Source organism: Sinohyriopsis cumingii, chromosome 1, assembly GCF_028554795.1.
Source record: "Sinohyriopsis cumingii isolate HCF-2022 chromosome 1, ASM2855479v2, whole genome shotgun sequence".
NCBI classification, from domain to species: domain Eukaryota; kingdom Metazoa; phylum Mollusca; class Bivalvia; order Unionida; family Unionidae; genus Sinohyriopsis; species Sinohyriopsis cumingii.
Window position 1 is genome coordinate 8,223,530 of NC_142961.1, and position 23,679 is coordinate 8,247,208.

Sequence of the window (23,679 nt, forward strand, 5' to 3'; positions counted from 1 at the left end):
GAGAGCCAAGCAACCACCTAAATGACTGTTACTTCTGCTTGGTTCCTCCTCTTTCCGGCGGAATAACGAAGCGAAAGAAGTCGAGAATAGTCTACCCAAACATTCCGTCTGCATTGAGACCAGTTCCACATGGTGAGGGACTTCCTATTCCAGAACCTCCAGCAGAATATTCTCTTGATTCATCTGACGAAGACAAAGGTGAGTCGACCTGTTCTTCTCCTGGTCCATCAGCATGCAGTGATCCAGATTTTCACTGTGGTGCATCATCAACCCCACACAGAATAACACAGGAAGAACTAAATGACCTGATTCGTGATTTAGACTTATCAAAGAACAAGGCAGAATTGCTAGGATCAAGACTCCAACAATGGAATCTTCTAGAAGAAGATGTCACAATTACTGCATATCGAAAGCGCCACCAGCAATTGGAGCCTTTCTTCAGAAAGGAAAGTAATCTGATATTCTGTTCCGATATTGAGGGCCTCATGAATGCTTTAAAAATCACTCATGACCCACAAGAATGGAGACTATTTGTGGACTCTTCGAAACTGAGTCTCAAGGCTGTGCTTTTGCACAATGGAAACATTCTTCCATCAATTCCAGTAGCGTATGCTGTCCACATGAAAGAGACATACGATAACTTAAGGCAGCTACTGAATTCCATTGAGTATAACAAGTACAGCTGGCACCTCTGTGGTGATTTGAAGGTAGTTGCCCTTTTAATGGGACTGCAGCAAGGATATACAAAATACATGTGTTTCTTATGCGAGTGGGATAGCCGAGCAAGGGAAATGCACTACATGAGGAAGGAATGGACTCACAGGCAGAATGTAGCCATTGGAGAGAAGAATATCCAACACCCAGCTCTGGTTGAGGCTCAGAAAATCTTGCTACCACCCCTTCACATCAAACTAGGTTTGATGAAGAACTTCGTGAAAGCCATTGACCGGACTTTGCCAGCATTCCGATACCTGCATGAAAAATTCCCTCGACTCAGCGAAGCAAAGATTAAAGAGGGAGTTTTTGTGGGTCCTCAGATTCGAGAGCTTTTCAAAGATGACCGGTTCAACAACTTGCTGGAAGGTGACGCGAAACAAGCATGGAATGCTTTTCGCCTAGTTTCTACAAACTTCCTCGGAAATGTTAGGGCAGAAAACTATAAGGAACTAGTAGAAGACATGTTGATGAAGTATAAGAAACTTGGCTGCAATATGTCTCTAAAGATTCACTTCCTTCATTCCCATTTGGATTTCTTTCCTAGCTACTGTGGTATTGTTAGTGATGAACACGGCGAACGTTTTCATCAAGATATCGCAACAATGGAACAAAGATACCAGGGAAAATGGTCCACTACAATGCTGGCTGACTACTGCTGGACACTCCTCAGAGATGCTCCCGAACAGCTGTACAAGAGACAGGCGAAGAAATCTAAGATGTAGTCAATGACTTGATTTTTTATAGGTAGGCTATTACAGTTGACCTTTTACTATTGGAATGCATTTCGTTATGTAAACATTAATTTCTTGCAGATTACAAAAAAACTAGAGCCAATTTTGCAATTTGACTGTCATATTCGTGTTCAGCACATACAAATTGATAAGAATTGACTAATTTTATTTCAGTAACATGACTTTTGTAAAAATTTGTTGTCCAGTGTAATACTTACCCAATCACGTTACTTAGAAACCCTCCCAACATATCATCATGCGAACATCTTCGTATATCGTTCAGTTAAAAACTAGTGATACCTGGAGTTGTCAAGGGAAGGTAATTGGCAAGAATTATTTCTCTTTGTCTGTGAGATGGGAATATATTTTCGTTGGCCCGGATTCGTGACGTAGCAGGCTAATATTCCTAGCGTAATGTGATTGGATAAGTATTCTCGGAGAAGCATAATTTACTTAAAAAGTTGCTTCTTTCTGGGCGGAGAAATCTTCATGCAACAAATTATGATTTTTTTCTGTAGGTCACTGCGCCGACATACATCCGAGGTATATATATTTGTTTCGCAGAAATAGCCGAGGTGGTTAGGACTGGTATTTTGCTTCATTCATGCTAGTGTAAACGAGCCATCCCATTCTCAAGCATTCACAATGCATGTACATACTATATAGAAAACCTTTCCTTTTGTTCTTAAAAAAACTAAGCTATTGTTTTGTTTTGTTTGTTTGTTTGTTTGATTTTTATTTCAAGCCATTTTTAGCACACAATATGACATTGATGGCGTCAAGTATATTTTGAGTATTAAGGACTTAGTGAAAACACCAAGAAGAACCACCGACCCACGGGAAAGTACTGGCAAGATTATCACATACCAGCGTTGGCTTCGGCCAATGTGGGTATGTGAGAAAGCTTGCCAGTAGCTTCTCGAGGGTCGGTGGTTCTTTCCGGGGATTTCCTGGGTTCTTCCTCCACCATTAATACTGACCGCCATGTATAGCCTATCTTGTGCTGAAAAATGGCGTTAAAACATACAACAGCAACAACAACCAGCGTTGGCCAAGATGAGACTCGAACCCACGCAGAGAGAGGTGAGATGTCTCTGATCTGTTATGGCGAGTGCCTTAGACTCCTTGACCACCCGGGAACCCAATCTAGGGAATATTATATGGAAAGGTACTAACTCTATAACACTGGTTGATTGATAAATCAGCGATCAGTAAGCGATTCGACCATATATTTCCCTAGATTCTTTTAGGCATTATACAAAACTGTTTCAAGTCTTTCTCATCACTTTCACTCTTGCGTTGATGTCTTACAATGAAATGAGAGTTTGGTTACACGAGGTTAGGTGACGATTTCCCCCCTACCCCCCAAATTAAGCATATTTCGAAATAAAAAAAATCGCGGGAAATGTAGTATTGGGTGGAAACATTTAAAGTTGAAATAATATTGACTGTCCTTTTTACTCTTCATTCTTGTAAATAATGCGTTCAATAATGTATGACTAGAAATCAACCAAGCTTAACAAAGCAGACACCCCCCCCAAAAAAAAAATAATTAACGAAAATAAAATAAAAGCAAAACAACTCGTGCCTTCAGAAAAGGATTCTTTATTATTCTTCCATTTCTTGAACACATAGTGCTTGTTCTGATTCCCCACTTTAAAATTGATATTCTAAATTTCGAAAGCTACAGTGCTTATTCAAAAAGTGGCAAATTCTGCTGTAGATTTAATTAGGCAAACCAGATAATCAACAAACCTCATATTCTTTGTCAGCAAAATATCAAACTTCAAAGGGCGACTTTGTATAAAGTACAGTCATTCAATTCACTACTGATCAAATCAGACGTTCAAAAACAGGTCACGCTACCGTCATGTGTACCCTACTCTCACCAAAAGGTAGCTGAGTGCATAGCAACATTTGATTCACCACTCTGCCTGTTCGATTGCAGATCTTGTCACTCAAATGTGAACTTAATTCCAGACGAAGACACCCCAGTATGCCAGTGTCTTCGTGATCGTATAACCACCAAGCATTTGCGTTTCTCTAAAACAAATTTGCCAGATCTGAGTTAAACCCGCTGAGTGCTAAGTACCAAATTGAGACATTGATATATAGGGTAGCACCAATTGTTACTAAGGAAGGTTTGTGGAAAATCTGCGTGCTTGTTGCTAGACAAGTTTTATTGTTAAGATGGTAACATTTGTAACATTTTACAGGGTTAAGGAAAGACGTTTTGATGGAAAGCAATGACACGGTACCTGGAGCAGGCGTTATAAAGTTTTACAGTAACAGTCAAATACCATTTACAACAAGATAAAATATATTCAGCGTAAATTTTACAAAAGATGGAGTAGCAGTGCATGATGATGATACTCATAGGCCATGCAATATCAAGCTGGCCTGACTTTCTCTGTTTCATTTATTGTATATGTCGTGTACTGCCATCCTGACAACACGCGATATAAAGAAAACGTAAAATAATATTATTAACAACCAGTCAAATCAATGGGTGGCATTACTTTAGCATCAAGCAGGCAGATCTGCTTGGTAATAAGTTTTGAGGAAGAAAATTAACCTATTAGTTCTTAATTATGCCAATAATTAACCCTATTATCTGTATGTATTGATAACGAAGAGTTTCGCAATGGGAGATAATCTGTCGTTGTTGTCGACAAAAACACGCCAGAGACTATAAGTTCAAACTGACAAAGCGAACATTTATCAGCATTTGCAAGTTAAGTATGAAAGCAGTCATTAACTGCACTAAGCGACTGTATCTTGTTCAAGTGATGGTTTTTGGATACGGCACTGTGGTTATTTCAAACATAAGTGTATTTAATTTACGTCTGTTGAATGACCGGATGTTAAGAGTCACTGCTGACCCCACAGTCACCATCAACAGCAAGTCTGAAATAGTAAACCCTATCAGCATTCGCGATGTTACGTATGGAGTCAGACTCTAAATACATGACGCAATTGTATCCAGTCCGAATGATGATTTTCCGAAGTCCATTGTGCAAGCGGTTTACATGTAGACACTTATTTTGCTAATTATCATAAATGATATCCTCTGGAAGAAGGCAATATTTGTATGTTGAATCCATATCGTACACAAACCATGACATTTATATTTAGATAACACATATTATACTGATTATGCCATAACTTTAAACAGAATCATAATTTAATTTCATTATCCTTCTTAACCTGTAAGCGGACCTAAAGTTATTTTTCACATAAATTATATTGTTGGCATCCTCTAGAATAGTATCCTAGAAAGACGAGTACAAAGTATGTACATAATTTTTCGAGGAAATTATTGTTTCCGGATTTGCGTGGGAAAAAAATCTACTTCATCAGGGCAGAATTTGGGACACTATGAGCTGATCAAGAACTTGTTGTGTAAGAACCTCATTCTCACTATGAAGTAGCTCTTCACTTTAGATGTATATGAAGCTATGATGCAAACTTACAGGCTTACAATCTACACGCAAACTTACAGGCTTACAATCTACACGCAAACTTACAGGCCTACAATCTAATGGCAAGATTTTTGGCACTGCATCAATAATCAGTAAATATACCAGTAAATGATCAGTAATTGCCAGTAAAGGGTATGAATATAGTAGTGTGTGTGTGTGTGTGCGTGTGCGTGATTTTTAACATAGCTTCAACAATTTTTTAGTCATATCGTTAAGTTTTCTGCAGTGTGGTAGTTTATTGTGATGTCTAGCACTGGGGCATCATGCCACAGACATGTGTCATCATGTCCCACCCAATCACATTATCCTGACACCAGCCCGGCCAGTCCTAACACTAACCTATTAATGCTGAGCGCCTAGCGAGGCAGCTGTTAGTACCATTTTTGTAAGTCTTTTGGTATGACTCGGCTGGGGTTCAAACCCACGACCTCCCGCTTCCGGAATAAAGTAGTGACAAATAAAGATATCAGTATAGCGGAGAACCATCTTCGTGCGAAAAATTAAGCTATAAATAGATAAATTTAAAGTTTTAAAAACTGCATTTGTAATATTACGGAAATTTACAAACTTGCATCCATTCATAATAATAATAAAGAAACCACTCCAGTGGCTTAGTGGTTAGAGCGTTCGCCTCGGCTGCGGGAGGTCGTGGGTTCGATCCCCGGCCGAGCCATATCAAAGATGTACAAAAATGATACTAACAGCTGCCTCGCTTGGCGCTCAGCATTAAGACGTTAGTGTTAGGACTGGTTGGGCTGGTGTCAGGATAATGTGACTGGGTGGGAGATCATGTTACGTGTCTGCGGCATGATGCCCCAGTGCTAGACATCACTATAAACTGCCACACTGCAGACATCGTAGCGGTATGACTGAACTTTTTTTAAAGCTACTTTAAAAATGCAAAACACACACACACACACACAATAAGATTTGCTTTCTATTAAATGTCACTTGATATAATTGCATCACCTACAGTGCTTGACTAAAATTAGATTACAGGACGATCAAAAATCATCAGTGGATCAACCCATCAAATAAACTAATTCTCGAAAACCTTTGTTAACGGAACATTTTCTCTCCGGACAAATCTGAATTTCGTGGATTTATAGTGTTAGATAAGAAAGGTATTTTATAAAATGGCTTCCATACTAGTTTCTTTGTTGTAATCATTTATATAAGTTTTGAGTGAGAAACTTAGCAAAACAAAATAAACAAATGATATTCCACTTTGGAGAGGTGAAGCGTAAATTAGAAACATTTTTCCATATTTTGCGATGTCTTCTCGGAAATGTTTTGTTTGTGACGTCAAAGTTATTGCTTGTTGTCTCATTTAAAGCCCCAATGCCGCCGTTTTACATAAATTTCACCATTCTTTAGTTGAACTCGTGTTTTTGAAAGAAGGAAATGATTTGGTTTTTTTATATATAAAAAACTGAAATTAACTGTTAAGCTGTCAAGGAACTTTCTCTCTGGACAAATCTGGATCTTGTGAATATAATGGTCGTGTATTTTATGACGGACAAGAATAATTTAAGAAAATAACCTGTTACACTACAGTTTCTTTGTTTTAACCATTTATTTAAGTTCTGGTTGGGAATATTAGTGGTGAAATCATGAACACTAAACGAAACAAATGATACTTTACTATGCTTTTTTAGAATATCGGAACAAGTGTGAAATATAACTATTTTGCGACGTCTGTTCGGGTATAGGCGTTTTTTGTGACGTCAATATTTACCCGTTCGTTGTATCTATCACTAGGACATCATTCGAAGCTATGCTTACCGGTAATACTACCTCATTTACAACAGAAACAATTAAGGTATTGTAATTTATTGATTTCCACTTCAATGATACCTTTACAATATTACATATGCGTATAATTTAGGTTAGTAATGCAGAACAAGTACCAGACTGTATGACATGAACGATCAAGACCAAGTGCTAACTCTAGCTGAATGAAGAATCACTTCAAAGTACCCTGGTCTAAAAGTATCGTTAGGCAATATTTGTAACTCACTTAACGCTAACCATTGATCGGTAGTGTGTGTACATTGTAACATTTGTATGTAGAATGATGACTCTGCAGCAAACACTAAAATTATATTGTAACGAAGTACGGTGATCCAGTCTTTTCAAGACGGTATTCTTTTTCCCAAACACTAAAATTATATGGTAACGAAGTACAGTGATCCAGTCCTTTCAAGACAGTATTCTTTTCCCCAAACACTAAAATTATATTGTAACGAAGTACAGTGATCCAGTCTTTTCAAGACGGTATTCTTTTCCCCAAGTCATCTCTATGTCGTTTCTTTCATAGTCCTCTTTTAAGTGTGACTTTTATGCAACCAAACCCCACAAAAATTGTGAATTATACTAACAGCCGTACGTGGGCTTCCTCACAAAGTAAGCATTCCATGGGCAAATATTAAAACGCACGCATTAATTGACATTGAGCTAAAGATGACTGAGGTTTATCTTTTGGTACAAATATTTTTAGTGTAGACTTGTTCTTTTACACTTGTTCATGTGTAGTCATTAGTTTGTGTGTGCACAGTTATTACAAAGTTTCACAACTCATTAAACGCTTCCGTTTCTACTTTCATATTATCATCATGCTTGCTTTAAGCTTACCTTTGACAAAGCAAATATCACTTGCTATTTAGTACAGCTGTTTGACCTTTTCAAATGAATGTACTTCCCACAAGACACCTGTTATTTTAACACCTTTCACTGTCCATAACGTACAGTGCTCTAATACCTTTTTAGTGGCGTTTATTTGTGTTTGTACTGATGTGTACACAAGTTTTTCAAATGTTTATTATAGATCTTAACTTATATCTGGTTTATATTTCAACTGAAATAAACAACACACAAAATCAAGTTCTTTTGGTTGACATCTTTGAACAGGCCGATTATTTTATTTCTTTTTAAATGGTTACATCTTTCTTATAGAATCTGAATATTGAAATGTAATAAATTATTTACGCAAAGGTTGTTGCGAGAGACAGAATTACATATGTGTATTGTTCCCTGGGTTAACACACAGATTGTGGCGAAAGTTACAACAGATCTATGGGAGATTTAAATAAAGAACTTTGGTCGTGGATCGGTCGATTAAGCAATGCTTATAACAAATGCAATATTAATATATCACCACCTACGTGAGTAATTATTTCAAGATGTATTCACTTGAAACTGGTTTGTACCGGTTGGAGAAAAAAACGTAAACGTTCTAATTCTTCAAGTACTTAATATTTCTCTGTTGTCGAACTGCATTTTAGACTAATCACCAAAAACATTGGTTTTTTTTTTAACGATTCAGGTCAGTTCAATTCTTGTTTCTACCAGACCGCTGATATATAATTATAACTGCTTACCCGTGTGCAGATATGCTTGTATCGTTTGTTTCATGATTGATCAATTTAAAAATGAATTATTTTCTTCAGCAGTTTACAGTGCATGCTGTACTGCTGCTACTTGGCGTACATCGATCAGGTGACTAGGTATGTTTATATGCCCAAGCTTGTTAAGTTTGTCTACAAAATATATTTGTTAATAATAATTACATGCATTTTAGTATCTGTAGGAGGATAATCAAAATATTTTTAATCAGAGATACGGCATTGTAGTTGTATCAAACCTTCGTGTATTCAGCTTTGTGTGTGTACATTCGGTGTCATGTCAAGTTCAAAGCTGTACGAATTACTGAATGAAAAGGGTCACCGATGAGTGCACATACTAACAAAAGTATGGAGTCCGTAAAGTATGGGGCAAATAGCAATGCTCACTCGTTTTTCAATCTTACCAAAAAGACTAATTAGAAAATTTACTTACCAAATGTTTCCCTGGAGAATATATATTTCTAGAAACACAATCTTCACGTTGTCGAACAAATCTGAAGTGAGATTGTAACGTCACGGTCGAGCCCCCGGAATCGACCAATTAGATCCTAGAGCCCCCGGAATCGACCAATTAGATTCTAGAATTCCGGAGGTGTGTTTGTCATTAAATTGTCATTTATGTCTAGGTTATTTATTCACTACAGGCAAACTTGTACATGTTATAGTCAAGGAAAGCGCTTTTATAAGGGCTGAAAAGACAAACATTCCTGTTGACTTGGATTAAATGAAAATTGAGGATGTAATGAAACCTTAGTCAATGGGACCTTGTTTGATTTCGTACTTGATACATTCAGGGTTAATATTTTTAGAAATCGTACAGCTCTAAATTTAAATAAAATTTAAATCATATCACATATTATATATGTTTGTACTATATATATATATATATATATATATATATATATATATATATATATATATACACACACACATACATATATACACACATATATATACATATACACACACACACACACACATATATATATATATATATATATATATATATATATATATATATATATATATATATATATATATATATATATATATATATATATATATATATATATATATATATATATATATATATATATATATCAACAAGGTCTATTCACAGTCTTTGACAACATTAAAGGTAGTAGTTATGCGGTTACTATGCGTGTAAATTTGAACGTGTCCTTGTAGACGAGCCATTGCTCTGCTTTGTTTTGTAAAGTGCTTCTAGTTTAAAATCAGCTTAATCTGGAGAATTCTACCTCCGATAATAGATCTTATCAGAACGAGGTTACTACCATTATTTGCTTTTAGTAACTATTAAAAGATTTAACTTCATTTAAAGACTCTAACATATCTTGCCTGATAAATTTAAAATGCATTATCTACGGTATAAATGTGGCCGTGATGCCTTGTAAATGGCGAAGGAAACAGGAGAATCGGGAGAAAACCATTGATATCGAATGTTTGAGTATGTGACATTAGATATGCTGGAATTGAGAATCGCAACCAGGAACACAGCGGTCCCAGTCGAGTGCTCATCCGTCTTGGTATCCAGCTATCTCGAGTAGAGATTACTTGATACTAGTAATACACAACATTGACTCATATTAGATACCTAAAGCAAATTGTCCTTTAATAATAGTATAGTATACATGGGATGGGTATTTATAACATTAGTAGCTGGTAATAGGAATATCTCCATATCTACAACTCAATTTAAGACATTTAAAAACAATGGGGATGTGTTTGGGCTCAGGTGGGGGGCTTGCAATAAAGATGAAACATCCTTTGCCAAACCGTACTCTTCTAAGGCATAATGCAAAACAACTTTATCAACCCAAACACATACTGCTTATAATGTTTGAAACAAAATGATGAAAATATAACCAAACAAACATTTACATTTGTAAACTAGTATATTACTAAATGTGATACATACTGGAGTACTGAGGCAAATAAGTAAATTGTAATGCAAAAATTATACCATAAGGAGACGTTTCTTCAGAGTGTGTGAAGATGTGTAGCATGATTATATAATTAACGACAGTGTCAAACAATATTCATTTATTGATCTATTGCATGTCTGTAAACATACGTGTACTGCATTTACATAAGACGTTTGTTGGGATAAGCAAGAGGCATACTTTTCTCAATGATCTATCGATTGGCCTGGTTGTCACTGAATTGTGTTTATGAATTATATCTGAATGAAATTGTGCTTAGGTTTGGCTACCGCGTACAGTGTGATCCAAGGGTAGTTGATTTTCGTCTTTGTTTATTTCAAATACTGAGTTCGATTCATGCAGTGTTGCATGAGCGAAGTGCTTGCAATGAGAAAAGAAATTACCTTAAGGTCTATTGGTAATTATAAAAAAGGCTTAACAGGGTGGATGGGTGTGGTATAGCTAAATATCATGTAAGAAGTGAAGATTTGTACATGTCCTTTAAATTTTCAGGGACAATCTGTTTTGCGGAAAAAGTATTTATATAAGCTAAAACAGGTAATTTTTTATATTATAATTTACGGGCAATTGATCTCTTAATTGAGATAGTACTGAGATAATGAGTGGTAATTATCTTGCTGCATGAAGACTAAGTAAGAAGTAACGAATTTTGCATGTATGATACACATTGGACCTTTCGTGCAATTCACTTGGCAAACCTCACGATGCCATGTAGTGGAGACGGATACATTGGTCATCTTTCAGTCGGTTCGGTCCCTTGACTGACAGTCGTATTACATACATACCTGTAATCCGATGGCTGTCAAACGTTCCATATTAAAAGTACAGTTGTGGTCGGTACAGAAAGTATCAAAGAAAATTCGGAAACATTCCTGAATTAAATACTATAATATGACTTAATTACTTTTTAAAATTTTATTTCTTCTTCTCGTCTCTTCTTTCCCCGCGTGTGATTATAAGAGTTCGCAAAGCATTAATCCACCAAAATTAATATGTTCGGGTATCATCGGTTTTTCGTCCTTATTACCCGTCTAAAGACAATCAAATGTTCTTGCAATTAGCCACATATCCTAAATAAACCTTACATGTATGCAAAAATGGGATGTGTATTGGATTTGCTTGTAAAGTATAAGACTAATTGAAGTTGTGGTGTGCGTTTCCGCTAACGTGTAAGAAAATGCTTACTGCAACAACACATCACTATAAACTGCCACACTGCAGACATCGTAGCGTTATGACTGAAAAATTGTTAAAGCTACGTTAAAAATCAAAATCACACACACACACACACACACACACATTAGTTATATACATATTGGTGGTGATGTGTATGTGTTTCTGATACATTGTTATTTATATCGTTTATGAGATTTAAATACAAGGTTAATGAATTAATAAAATATATAAAAACTGAATTACCAAACGTGGTAGAATAGATAGATATATGTACAGTATGCACAGAAAGACATGCGAGCAGAGAATATCAAAATATCCCAGACTGTTTAATTTAGGGGTCACCATATTGTTTGGGACAAAAAAACTGTGCCACTGTTATTATTATTAGCAATATCCATGGAGTACTGTGTTATTGTCTTGATCACAAATTGTTATTTATGGTCAGAACAGGCTTCCTACCATTTATAGGGTCTATTGTCAAGACTATTCAGGACTCACTAGAATCCATTTTATTTGGAAACAGTAGGTGTAAAAAAAGGCTCATGTTTAATTTCTCCAAGTTTTATTTTAAAAAATCAGCTTCTCCTTGCAACAAAATGGATTATTTATAAGTGTCATCGACATTTCATTTTCACTACATACAATCTTCATATTGCTGCACATTGCATTAAAGTCTGTGGACAGAATTGTGTGGACAGTAGTAATGTGGGATACCGTAGCGTCAAGGGGACTTTAACGTTAAAATAGTTGGGTTGTACCCTGGCGTCTATGTAAATTTAACATGGGGCAAATTGAGTTTGTACCCTGGCGTCAAGGGGAATTTGACATGGTGGGATGGGACTGTATAGCGTCAAGGGGAATTTAACATGGTGGGATGGGACTGTATAGCGTCAAGGGAAATTTAACATGGGAGATGGATATAACACAAACAATAGACAATAGACATTTTTTTTAAAAAAAAGAAATGTAGGCATGAAAGTCAATGTCTTTTCGGGGCATTGGAGTGGCCCTGAAAAGGGCCTTTGGGTTTTATGTTAACATACCATATTGTTAACATAGAAGGCACCGCTTAGGGCTCCTTCTTTTCCTTAAAGTCTGTCTTACTTCTGGTCCGTAGATCATCATTCTCTTTAAACAACCTTGTCTTTCTACGTATATTCTTCTTTTCCACACACAGGTATCCGTCATCTTGACAATGACCCACGAGGATCGGACGTACATTGGTTAGTCCGTTCTAAACAGCATTGAAGAGACGAGAGTAGAGGATTCTACGTCGGTCTACATCTTGGTGACGAGAACAGGTGAAGGAATGCAGCGAACTGCGATTATTTATAGGGAGAGGGAGGATTGAAACGGATTGAGTTGATTGACCAATCCAAACACGCGTTACAAAATTCAGTCACCATTCGTCCAATCGGAAAAGAGCTGTCCGTGACGTCACATTCCTTATATAGAGGCACTATCGTTTGTGCGCAGTCAATCCATGCGACACAGTTAGCATAAACATGTCGCAAGCTCAGAAGATAATGAATTGGGGTGCACCGACCGTGAAGACTACCCAAGTGAACCCGGACTTACTTCCAGAAGAAGTGAATTGGGATTTTGTGGATTTTCTTTCGCAAGAATTTGTTCCGGAACCAGTACCTCGCCACCTTCTCCTTCTTTACCACACGTGGAGAATTTTAAACAGAGACAGAAAGAAGAATTGGAGAAATTTATACAACAGCAAAGCGGAAGTGGAACAAGCTTTTCTCCTACAACAGCAGGAAGAAGAGGTAACAAAGAAACAACAAGAAGAAGCAGCAAAGAAACAAGAGGGTGAAAGTCAAACCGTTACGGTACTGTTAGACATTTTAGCGGAGTTAAGAAGTCTGAAACAAATGTATCAGACTTCTTTATTACGACCGAAGAGAAAAAGACCTTCCCGAGCTAAACAACCCAACCCTGTGACAACACCTACCATACCACCCTTAATAATTTCTACCAAATCATCATCATCGACAGTACGCAGTCCAGAAGTAGGCCTTGGCCGTGGAACAGGCTTAAGGCAGTTAAAGTTGATTGCTTCCTAAGTTTGTTATTTAGAACCAACAAATACTCATAGGCCCTTTTTAGGGCCACCCATGTCTCTCGAAAAGAGATAGTATTTCAATTGCCAACATCAATTAAAACTCAAAAACCCCTTTTTTTACCCCTATAGTACGTGTGAATGATTGAGTGCGTGAGTGTAGATTCTTATTCTAAAAATCAAAACCAAGAGACACTTACGTTTTATAGACTGTCTATTCTGGTACAAATTTTACAATTCAATTCACGACACCACATATCACTTTAAAAAGTTCATAGGCTTCTTCTTCTTCTTTTTCTGTCTTCACTCTCTCTTCTTTAAATGTCTTCACTTTCACAGCTTTTTCCTCCTCTTCATCCTCACTTTCTTCCTTCTTTTTTTCTCCTGTTTCTGTTTCTTCACCTGTCTGCTTTCTTCCTCTTCTTCCTCTCCATAACTCCCCTCTTCTTCTGCTTGCTCCTGTTGTTTCTTAGGGCAATCTGGAGACCAATGTCCTTTTTCTTGACAATGATAACAGGTATCTTGACTTTTGTCTCTTCTAACCCCTGTTTTTTTTTTTTTGACGGTCTGGACACTCTGAAGACCAATACCTTTATTCTGACAGATATAGCAAGTATCTTGACTTCTGTCTCGATAGGAGAGTGAGTAGTCCGTCGGCTGGTCTGAAGAAAATTTTCGGATGATCCTCGCAAAGCTCTGATGAAAAGTTCGACCTGTGTAGTCTCGTCCATCGTTCTGCTCAGTTTGAGAGTGAAATGAATAGTGGACGGACAAGACATACACCCTTTATATACGCTGGACTGTCATGGCTATAAAGTGACTGATGGTGTTTAAACTTTAGTCATTTGACTTTTTGCATTCAAGATGAAACGATCCAATTCATTCGTGAAGAAAGAAGAAGAAAGTAAGAGGCAGAAACGTGATCTATCGCCTCGTACCATTGCTGAAGTCTTGGCACAAATTCATGCCAGTGATTTTGAAGAGGACATGAGTGAACCAGAATCCAAACCAAGAGAACCTGCACCTAGTCCAAGTTCACTAGTTAACCCTGAAAAGTACTATCACGTTCGAGAGACGGAAAAGTGCTCCTCTAGAAAATTTAGAACCACGGCTTACACTTATAGGGTGAAGTTTAAAGATTTCAAGTCCGACGTACCCTTGGAGAAAGCAGAAGGGTTCATCATCGAGATGTGGGATTCTTTGCTCACCATACTCAAGCGACAATGTCAACCCAAAGAATACGATCGCTTGAGACTTTCCATAGAACACGACGGTTTGAAATCCCCTGTTTGGATCGAGTTTAGCAGTCCTGCAGAATTGACCCCTTCCAAAGTCATGGACAAGATTCAGCATGTCCAACAATCCAATGACCAGTTTGACATCACCGATGGAAAAGCCACACTGTCCATGACCCACGTCTCTCCTCCTCAAGGGACTGACCGTAAAAAGCTGTTATTGGTGAACGGCCTTCGCAGCCTTAAGCGTAGTCTCGTTCAAATTCACAATTTTCAAGACCAGATGTGTTTAGCCAGGGCTATCGTGGTGGGACGAACCTATGCCCATAAGAACGACACGGCAGAATGGAAAAGAGCCTGGAAAACTATTCAATAATCCGACCGAGCCAAACAACGAAATAAAGCAGAACTCCTGTTACAACAAGCCGGTCTGTCCAAAGACACACCCTGCGGCATTCCTGAGATGCAAAAATTACAAGATGTCCTAGCTCCACGATACACCTTGAAAGTGCCTCCTCAAGAAGTGCGCGAACCTCTATTGTTTCGAGGTCAAGACTTTAAGGATGGAAAATATATTCATCTCTATCATCACGATGAACATTTCGATACCATTACCAGTATCACTTCATTCCTGGGATACGGTTATTACTGTGAGAAATGTGACTATGGTTACAACAATCGAGAGCAACACAAACATTGTGGATGGAAATGCTCAGGATGGTTGGCCTCTCAACCCTGTCAGGACGAAGGACAAGGACGAGTGCATTGTTCTGCTTGTCTGCGCACGTTTGTCAGCCCTATCTGTTACCAACAACATTTGAAGACACAAGGTTCACAGAAGAAATGTGTTTGTCAACTCTTGAGAGTGTGCTCTACCTGTGGACAAGGCACACGTACCAATAATGCCAAGGCACAAGTATGTCGAGGAAAGAAAAAATGTCACATTTATCACCGAATCGTGGACTTGGAACACCAATGCTACATGCAAAGATACCAACCCCAACAAGAGAAAGAGGATGGTCACAAGAAGAAGAAAGGCAATTTCATCTTTTTCGAATTCGAATGCATGCAAGAGACCGGCATTCACATTCCTAATTTCTTCGTGGCTCATCGAGCGTGCGAGAAGTGCATTCAAGAACCTATCTTCAGTCATTGCCCTCACTGCAGCAAGATTCCTGGAGGACGTGAAAAAATCCTTCGGGGACCGAACACGCTAGCCGATTTTGCCCGATGGGTCCTAGACCCCATCGACAAGACATGGAGCCAAGGAGACATCGAACGTTACGGAGATTGTCATTGTCATGCCACGGTGATGGCTCACAATTTCTCCGGATACGATGGACAGTTTCTTCTCAGATACTATACGGAACATGGTATCGAGCGTCCTAAAGTCACTTTGAACGGAGCCAAAAAATCATTTTCATGCAAGTACAGTTTAAAGATTCGATGAGTTACTTGGCCATGCCTTTGAGTCGAATGCCTAAAACGTTTGGAATGAAAGAAATGGCTAAAGGGTACTTTCCACACTTTTTCAATACCGAAGCCATTCAACATGCCGTTCTACCCCATTTGCCTGAGGCTCACTATTACCACCCCGACAATATGCGTACCGAACAACGAGAAGCTTTCTAAGCTTGGTACCAGGCTCACGCCTCGGACCCTTTTGACTTTCAGGAAGAAATGTTAAAGTATTGTCGTTCCGACGTGGACATTTTACGACGTTGCTGTGGAAAATTTCGAGAACTGTTCATGGAACACGGAGGGGTCGATCCTTTGAAAGAAGCTTGCGCCATTGCCAAAGCATGTTCCTTAGTGTACAGAAAACAATTCATGCCTAAAAACACCGTGGCTGTCATCAGTCCTCAAACGACCAACTCTGTCAAACGTCAATATTCGGTCAAAGCCCTGCGCTGGTTACATTACTTGTGCGACAAGGAAGACAAATTGATTCAGCATGCCCGCAACGGAGGGGGCGAAAAGACCATCGGAACGTATTCGGTCGATGGCTGGGAACTAGAACACCCCAAGATTGTGTACGAGTTTAACGGTTGCTTATTTCACGGATGTCCCGTCTGTTACCCTGATCGTAACACTAAAAATCAGTTTTTACATCGAACCATGGAAGACTTGTACCAGGCCACTTGTCAGCGACGCTTGAAGTTAGAACAGCAGGGATACCAAGTGGTGGAAATGTGGGAACACAAATACGATCACCGTTTGAAAACCGATCCCGAGTTTAAACGCATCGTGGAAAGTTACCAGTTCATGGACCCTCTGAATCCGAGGGATAGTTTGTACGAAGGAGGAACCAATGCCACCTGTTTGCTGTACCAAGCCGACGAAGAGAAAGGAGAAGAAATCAAATACTTGGACTTGTGTTCGCTGTATCCCTACGTGTGCAAATATTGTCACTTTCCTGCAGGGCACCCGCGATTGCTAACGGAACACATCGACCTGAAAAACATTCGACAATACGAAGGCTTGATTGAATGTAAAGTTTTACCTCCTACGGACTTGTACCATCCCGTGTTACCTCACCATTGTCAAGGCAAGCTGATGTTTCCCTTGTGCCGTACTTGTGCCGAAACGTGTAACCAAGATCAACCTTGTCAGCACACCCAGGAAGAACGTGCCTTGACGGGGACGTGGGTTAGCGTGGAATTGTTCAAAGCTCTGGACATTGGATACCAACTGTTAGAAGTGTACGAAATTTGTCACTTTCCCAAGACACAACAATACCACAAGGGTGACCAAACTCAGAAAGGCATTTTCGCAGACTACGTGGATGCTTTTTGGAAACTGAAACAAGAAGCCAGTGGCTATCCTTCCTGGTGTCAAACTCCCGAAGACCAAAAGACATTCAAAGAGAAATACTGGGCACAAGAAGGCATCACTTTAGATCACATCGAGAAAAACGAAGGCAGGAGATCGTTTGCCAAAGTGATGTTAAATTGCTTGTGGGGTAAAATGACACAACGACCGTGTTTACCCAAGAAGGAATATTTGACAGAACCTTCCCGCTACTTTCAGATGATTCACGACAAAACCAAACACATGAAACACGTGGAAACACGTGGACATCGTTCGCGAGGATTTGATCTTAGTCACTTACGAAGAAGATCTGGGCTTTGTACAAGCCGATGAATTTGGAAATGTCATCATTGCGGCTTACGTGACAGCTCATGCTCGCTTAAAATTGTACGAAGCTTTAGAACTGTTAGGGGAACGTGTCCTGTACTTTGACACGGACAGTTGCATCTACATCTAGCGCACGGGTCAACATCACCCTGACATCGAAGGAGATCGTTTAGGAGCCTGGACAGACGAGCACCCCGACGACAAAATTTTAAGTTTCGCAAGTGGCGGTCCTAAAAATTACGGCTACGAATACCGGGACAAACAAGGAGAAGTGCACACTGAGTGTAAAGTGAAAGGATTGACTCTGAATTATCGTACCAGTCGAGTGGTGAACTTTGGCATATTGAAAGAAGCCTTGCAGTCTGGAAAAGATGAAAACTTTAAAGTGACCACCTATCAGCCAAACAAGACTGTACGTTTACCCACTCACAAAATCATCAGTCGACCCTTGGAAAAAGTCTATCAAATCGTGTATCAGAAGCGAGTGCGACTTCCGAATCACTTTACTTTGCCGTATGGACATGTTGGTATAAAACATTGGTTGTAAGAGGATAGCCGCTCACCAGAAGGATGACTTCGCCACAGCAAGAATCGAGTGAGAAACCCAATGAGAACTCCAACCATTTTCCGGTCTTCTTGCCTGACTATTGTAATTGTGCCCGTCGATTGGAAACGTTTCAAAAATGGCCTACGGATAGGGAAGGATTACCTACTTCGAATGTATTAGATAGAACAGGATTTGTCTACTTGGGACCTGAGACTGGATTGGGATACGAAATACAGTGTTTCAGTTGTGGCTTGAAGTTACGAATGGATGTATGTATCTATAAACATTCAGCTATTCTGGAACATACTCGATGATCTCCGCACTGTCCTTACCTTTCTATGGCCTTTCCACCCATTACACTACGGTACAATTATGACGGTACCTTAGAGAAGGTAGTACCGTTGTCCAAGAAGAAAAAAAGGAAGGCTTCCAAAACTAGACATAAAAGCGGAACGATGTATAAGCTTGAGACTTCATTGCGACTAGTATAAAAAGGAACCATAGGCAAAATCGATAGTTCATTGTGACTACCAAGACCACGCGAACAAGATGAATACTTTCAGAGAAACACAAAACAAGTTAAGACAGGCACAATTCAAGTTTGGGGCCTCTGAAGTGGAATGCGATTGTGAGCCTTGCGATGGGAGCGATGCTGTACGCTGTGACCATAGCGATGCCGTAAAGCATCATGGGAACTTTGTTCTCACTACCCCTATCATGGAAAGTGATGCTGTGCGTGTCAAACCTGATGGATGCGAAAGCGATGCCACTCGTCCTCTTGGACACTTTACTGGGTTTCATTTTAAATGTGGATGTCAACCTTCACGTCTACCACCCTACGGATGTCATCCAGCCCTGAGCAAGCTCCTGTCGATGTCACCCTGCTCTCATCGAAACGAACTTGTGAAAGACGAATATTCGTTCCCTGTGCGTTGTCTGAATACTGCAACTTTGAAAATCGTTTTCAATCGTTCAAAGGAAAATGGTCTAAGTATCTGGGAGTACCAACCCCCGAAGAATTAGCCAGAACCGGGTTTTTCTACTTGGGAGAGTGTCAAAAAAAGTGTCACCCTGGAGTACCACAAAGTAGCTCATCGCTTCCTGATAAAATTTCCTGGGGGGGGGGGGTAAAATCATGTCGATTTTATTTTGTCCTGAATTGTTTGACATGTTGGGCGGAGACATGGAGATGAGAATGGCCGTGATGAAGAAAAGGAATTACCAGTCATTTCCTACAACGATTCTTGTACCAAGTTATTTCGTTCCCCGGTAGAATTAAACCAAGGACTGAATTTGATCTTTGTGTACTCCGATGTGGTGGAGTATAACGTGGTGGGACACACCTCCGTACCGTTACTGCGTGTCATTCCTTTCAAAGTGGATTCTGCCACGAACGCTGACGAGAAAGGTGGAAACACTTATCACGTACACCGCGAATTTGTACATCCTCACTATTTGCCTGTCAGTAAGTCTTATTTGGACACGGTCAACATTGCTATAAAAGGAGATCTGGGACAAAATATTTCATTCACCAAAGGGAAAGTCACGGTGAAACTCCATTTTCGAAAACGGTTCTCTAACGACTCGTAAGTCATGTATCCAGTGTACCGAGGCGTTGCTCGACAGCGAGGACATGGTTTAGGAGACATGCTAAAATCAGCTTTTCGTTCGGTAGCCCCCGTGTTGAAACCGATGCTGACACGAGGATTGCACGCCTTGAAAGATGCGGCATTGACAGACGGTAAAGAATTTCTCAGAAATGTTATCATCGACAAACTAAACCCTAAAGAAGCCTTCTTGAGAGCAGGTAAAAATGTCTTGTTGCAAACGGGCAAAGATATTTTGGGTCGACGAGAAACACCTATAAATCCCAGAAAGAGACGACGAAGAAAATACCCTTTCACGAGACTTCATACGTCTAAAGCTAGATAGACAAAGAAAAGAAAAACCGTTCGAGACTTAGACGTTTTCGATTATAAAAGTATTGAGAAACAGAAAAAATGATGCACAGAGAGTCTTGCGCTTGTTCCAAGTCGGAACTGGATCTGTTTGCCATGCCACCCACTATGATGACGATGCAAGAATCCCAATGGGTGGAATTTCGTCCCGTCTCCTCTTTGACAGATTCAGCTCCAATCGAGTTTGAAATCAAAGGACAGCCCGAAGATTGATTTGAATAGCAGTTACTTGTACTTGAAAGTCAAAGTTGTAGATAAGACTGGAGGTGATATAGACACTGAAGCAGTAGCTCCCGTCAACAATTTCATGCATTCCTTGTTCAATGGAGTGGACTTGTACTTGAATAACTAACTAGTCAGTAGCAGCATGGATACTTACTTTTATCGTGCCTACCTGGAAAATCTCTTGACGTACGGATCAGACGCCAAGAACACCCATCTCAATGCCTGTGTTGTATGGGAACCTGACGATGCGGACGAGTTTGAAGAATTGGAAATTGATACAAAGAAAGACCACAATGAGGGATTTTGTAGAACGAAGAGACAAAATCAAAGATGGAAAGAGTTTAGAACTGATGGATCGTTTGCATTTGGACATGTGGTTGCAAGAAAAGTATTTGATGAACGGAGTGGATATCCGCCTGAGACTGAATCGTAGCAGTATCGCTTTCCATTTAATGGCTGCAACTGGCGATTACAAAACCAAAATCCAAGAAGCCAGACTGTACGTACGACGCGTGGAAGTGTTACCTAAAGTGGGAAACGACATCAGTCACACGTAGAGCAGAACGACCGCTAAGTATCCAATACGGCGTGTGGAAGTGAAAACCTTCACCATTCCCAGGGCTTAGCGATCCATGATCGAAGATCATCTGTTCCAATGACAGTTACCCAAACTTTTGATCATTGGTATCGTCGAGAATACAGCCTTCAATGGAGCCATCGCTAAAAATCCTTTCCATTTTCATCACTTTGGCGTGTCCAAGATTGAAGCCAGTCCCGATGGCAAGACATTGTGTACCCGACCTTTCGAACCTGACTTTACCCAGAAGAATTACTTGAGGTCGTACTTGTCCCTGTACGAAGCCACGGGACAATTAGGAACCAACACCAGTCACGGCATTACGTACGAGGATTATGCAGCAGGCTACCCATTGTGGGCTTTTGATTCACTCCCGACCAAGGCAGCGACGAGGGACATTTCCACCCTATAAAATCCGGCTAGATTCGTGTGGAAATTCAGTTTGCAAACCGAAACCCTGATGAAACGGTGAACGTCATCCTGTATGCAGAATTTGATAATACGATAGAAATCAACAGTTTGAGAGAAGTCATTCTAGATTATTAGAAGTCATGGAAGACTGTTATCCCTCTTTACCTAGTGAAGAAACTTTGGACATGGAATGTGAGGAGATCATGAAAGAAGAATCCCAAGACAAAGACGACGAAGTTATGATGAAGTCACGATGGCTAGAACAAGAAGCCCATTTAGTCTCCTGTTTTGCTACAGTGCTGGGAGATAAAATGAAGGAATTGATCAAGAAAAATTGCTATGGATGTCAAAACGACCATCCCAGTCAAATTCAACACGATAAATGTCTGATGTTGTGTCAAGAAGAAAAATTGGACGAGTATCTGGACGAAGCTTGGGGTCTCATCGAGATAGAATTCGTGTTTGATCAGTGGTATAAAGGCTTGCGTGAATATTCTTGTCCTCCATTAACGCCTCTGGAGATCCGTCGCATCGAAACTCTAGTGGATCAGGGTAAGAAGTCGGAGCTAAACGCCGTTTACTTGTCAGACATTTTCAAAAAGAAAATCAGGATCGAATTGATCACTTATTATCACCTGTGAAGAAAAAAACAACACAAACATGAATACCTGGGAACTTTATTATCTTTTGAACCACAGTTCGTACACTGCTTCTTGGAAGCCTGTCGTATGTGCTAAAGATGAACATCGCAAACCTCAAGACCATCAAGCTTATGTGATCAACACGGACGACAGTCATCTCCCAGGAACCCACTGGGTAGCTGTCTACTTTCCTCAAGAAGGATGTGTGGAATATTTTGATTCGTATGGATTGCCCCCTTTGGAATACGATATCATTGACTTTATGCTCAGACCACACGATTCAATAATGTGAAATTACAAGGCACAGATTCCTTGTTGTGTGGACAATATTGTGTGTATATTTTCTGCATCATCGCAGCCTGGGATATTCTTTAGAACATTTAGTGACTTATTTTGATCGTCATTCTTCTAGAAACGATGTGAAAGTAGATCGATGGTTTTGTGACCATTATGATTATCTTTTGTCTTTAGCTAGGAAACGTAGTGTCCATCAATGGCCTAATGACTTCCAACAGTGGAAATCACAATTTCATTCACAATGTTGTCAGCCCTGTCCAAAATAGAGTGTTATTTGAGAAAAAATGTTTGTCATTTGAAAAAAAAGTTTAAAGGAGACTAGAAATCAAAATTTTCCTTTTGCGTATGTAATTCTCTACAGATTTTAATTCGACTGCAATGTTTATAAATTAAATATCGTAAGCGGGTAGTGATTATATTGCGTGGAAGATACCACGATTCCGTAAATTGCCGAGTTTTTCCGAGTTTTGATGAGACAACAGATCACGTGGTACCGTGACGCTATACTAGCCAGTCCTCGAATACAAACATTAACATCGGCGAGCGAGGTAGACAGGAGACCACATTTGGGTTGCACATTCAAAAGTTAAATCTACAGTCTGATATAATAGTTTATGTACTGTACTGGTAAGTGCTAAAAGAAATTTGTAAGGCACAGGCCCCGGGCATGTGACTTAAATAAACTAAATTCCTGAATGAAATTCCACAAGCCCAGACAGTTCATACCTGTCAACTCTCAATCCGGGAGAAAAACCTCCCGATTTTGGGGGTATATCCTCATCTACCTCCCGATCTCGTAATATCTCTCAATTTTGCGCAGCGAAGTCCCGATTATTACATTATGTCTTTCAATTTTCATTTGTCAGAAAATAAAAACCCAACCCCAAACCATTTTTAAATATAACGTATGCAATCCACAGTCTAAACTGCCACACTGCAGACATCGTAGCGATATGACTGAAAAATTGTTAAAGCTACATTAAAATTTCAAATCACACGCACACACGTCTAAACCCGGCGCTGGACGAAATAATTAATATCATACAACAGTTTTTTTCTTTTTTTTTTTATTCTTCAGTAAATAGAACGTGAAGATTAAACATTATTC

The 23,679-nt window shown here is 39.4% G+C and overlaps 1 protein-coding gene across 2 annotated transcripts in view; it reads right to left on the bottom strand.

Moving 5' to 3' along the window:
- The window catches only part of LOC149806387 (L-threonine 3-dehydrogenase, mitochondrial-like), a 50,952-nt gene extending 42,082 nt beyond the window's left edge, over positions 1-8,870 (bottom strand). The window contains exon 1 of one of the 2 annotated variants that reach the window (XM_089952562.1): positions 8,768-8,870. The gene's annotated coding sequence lies outside the window, so the exon portion shown is untranslated. The remainder of the gene's footprint in view (positions 1-8,767) is intronic. The other variant, XM_089952551.1, reaches the window with a different exon arrangement.
- Positions 8,871-23,679: the final 14,809 nt, after the last annotated feature.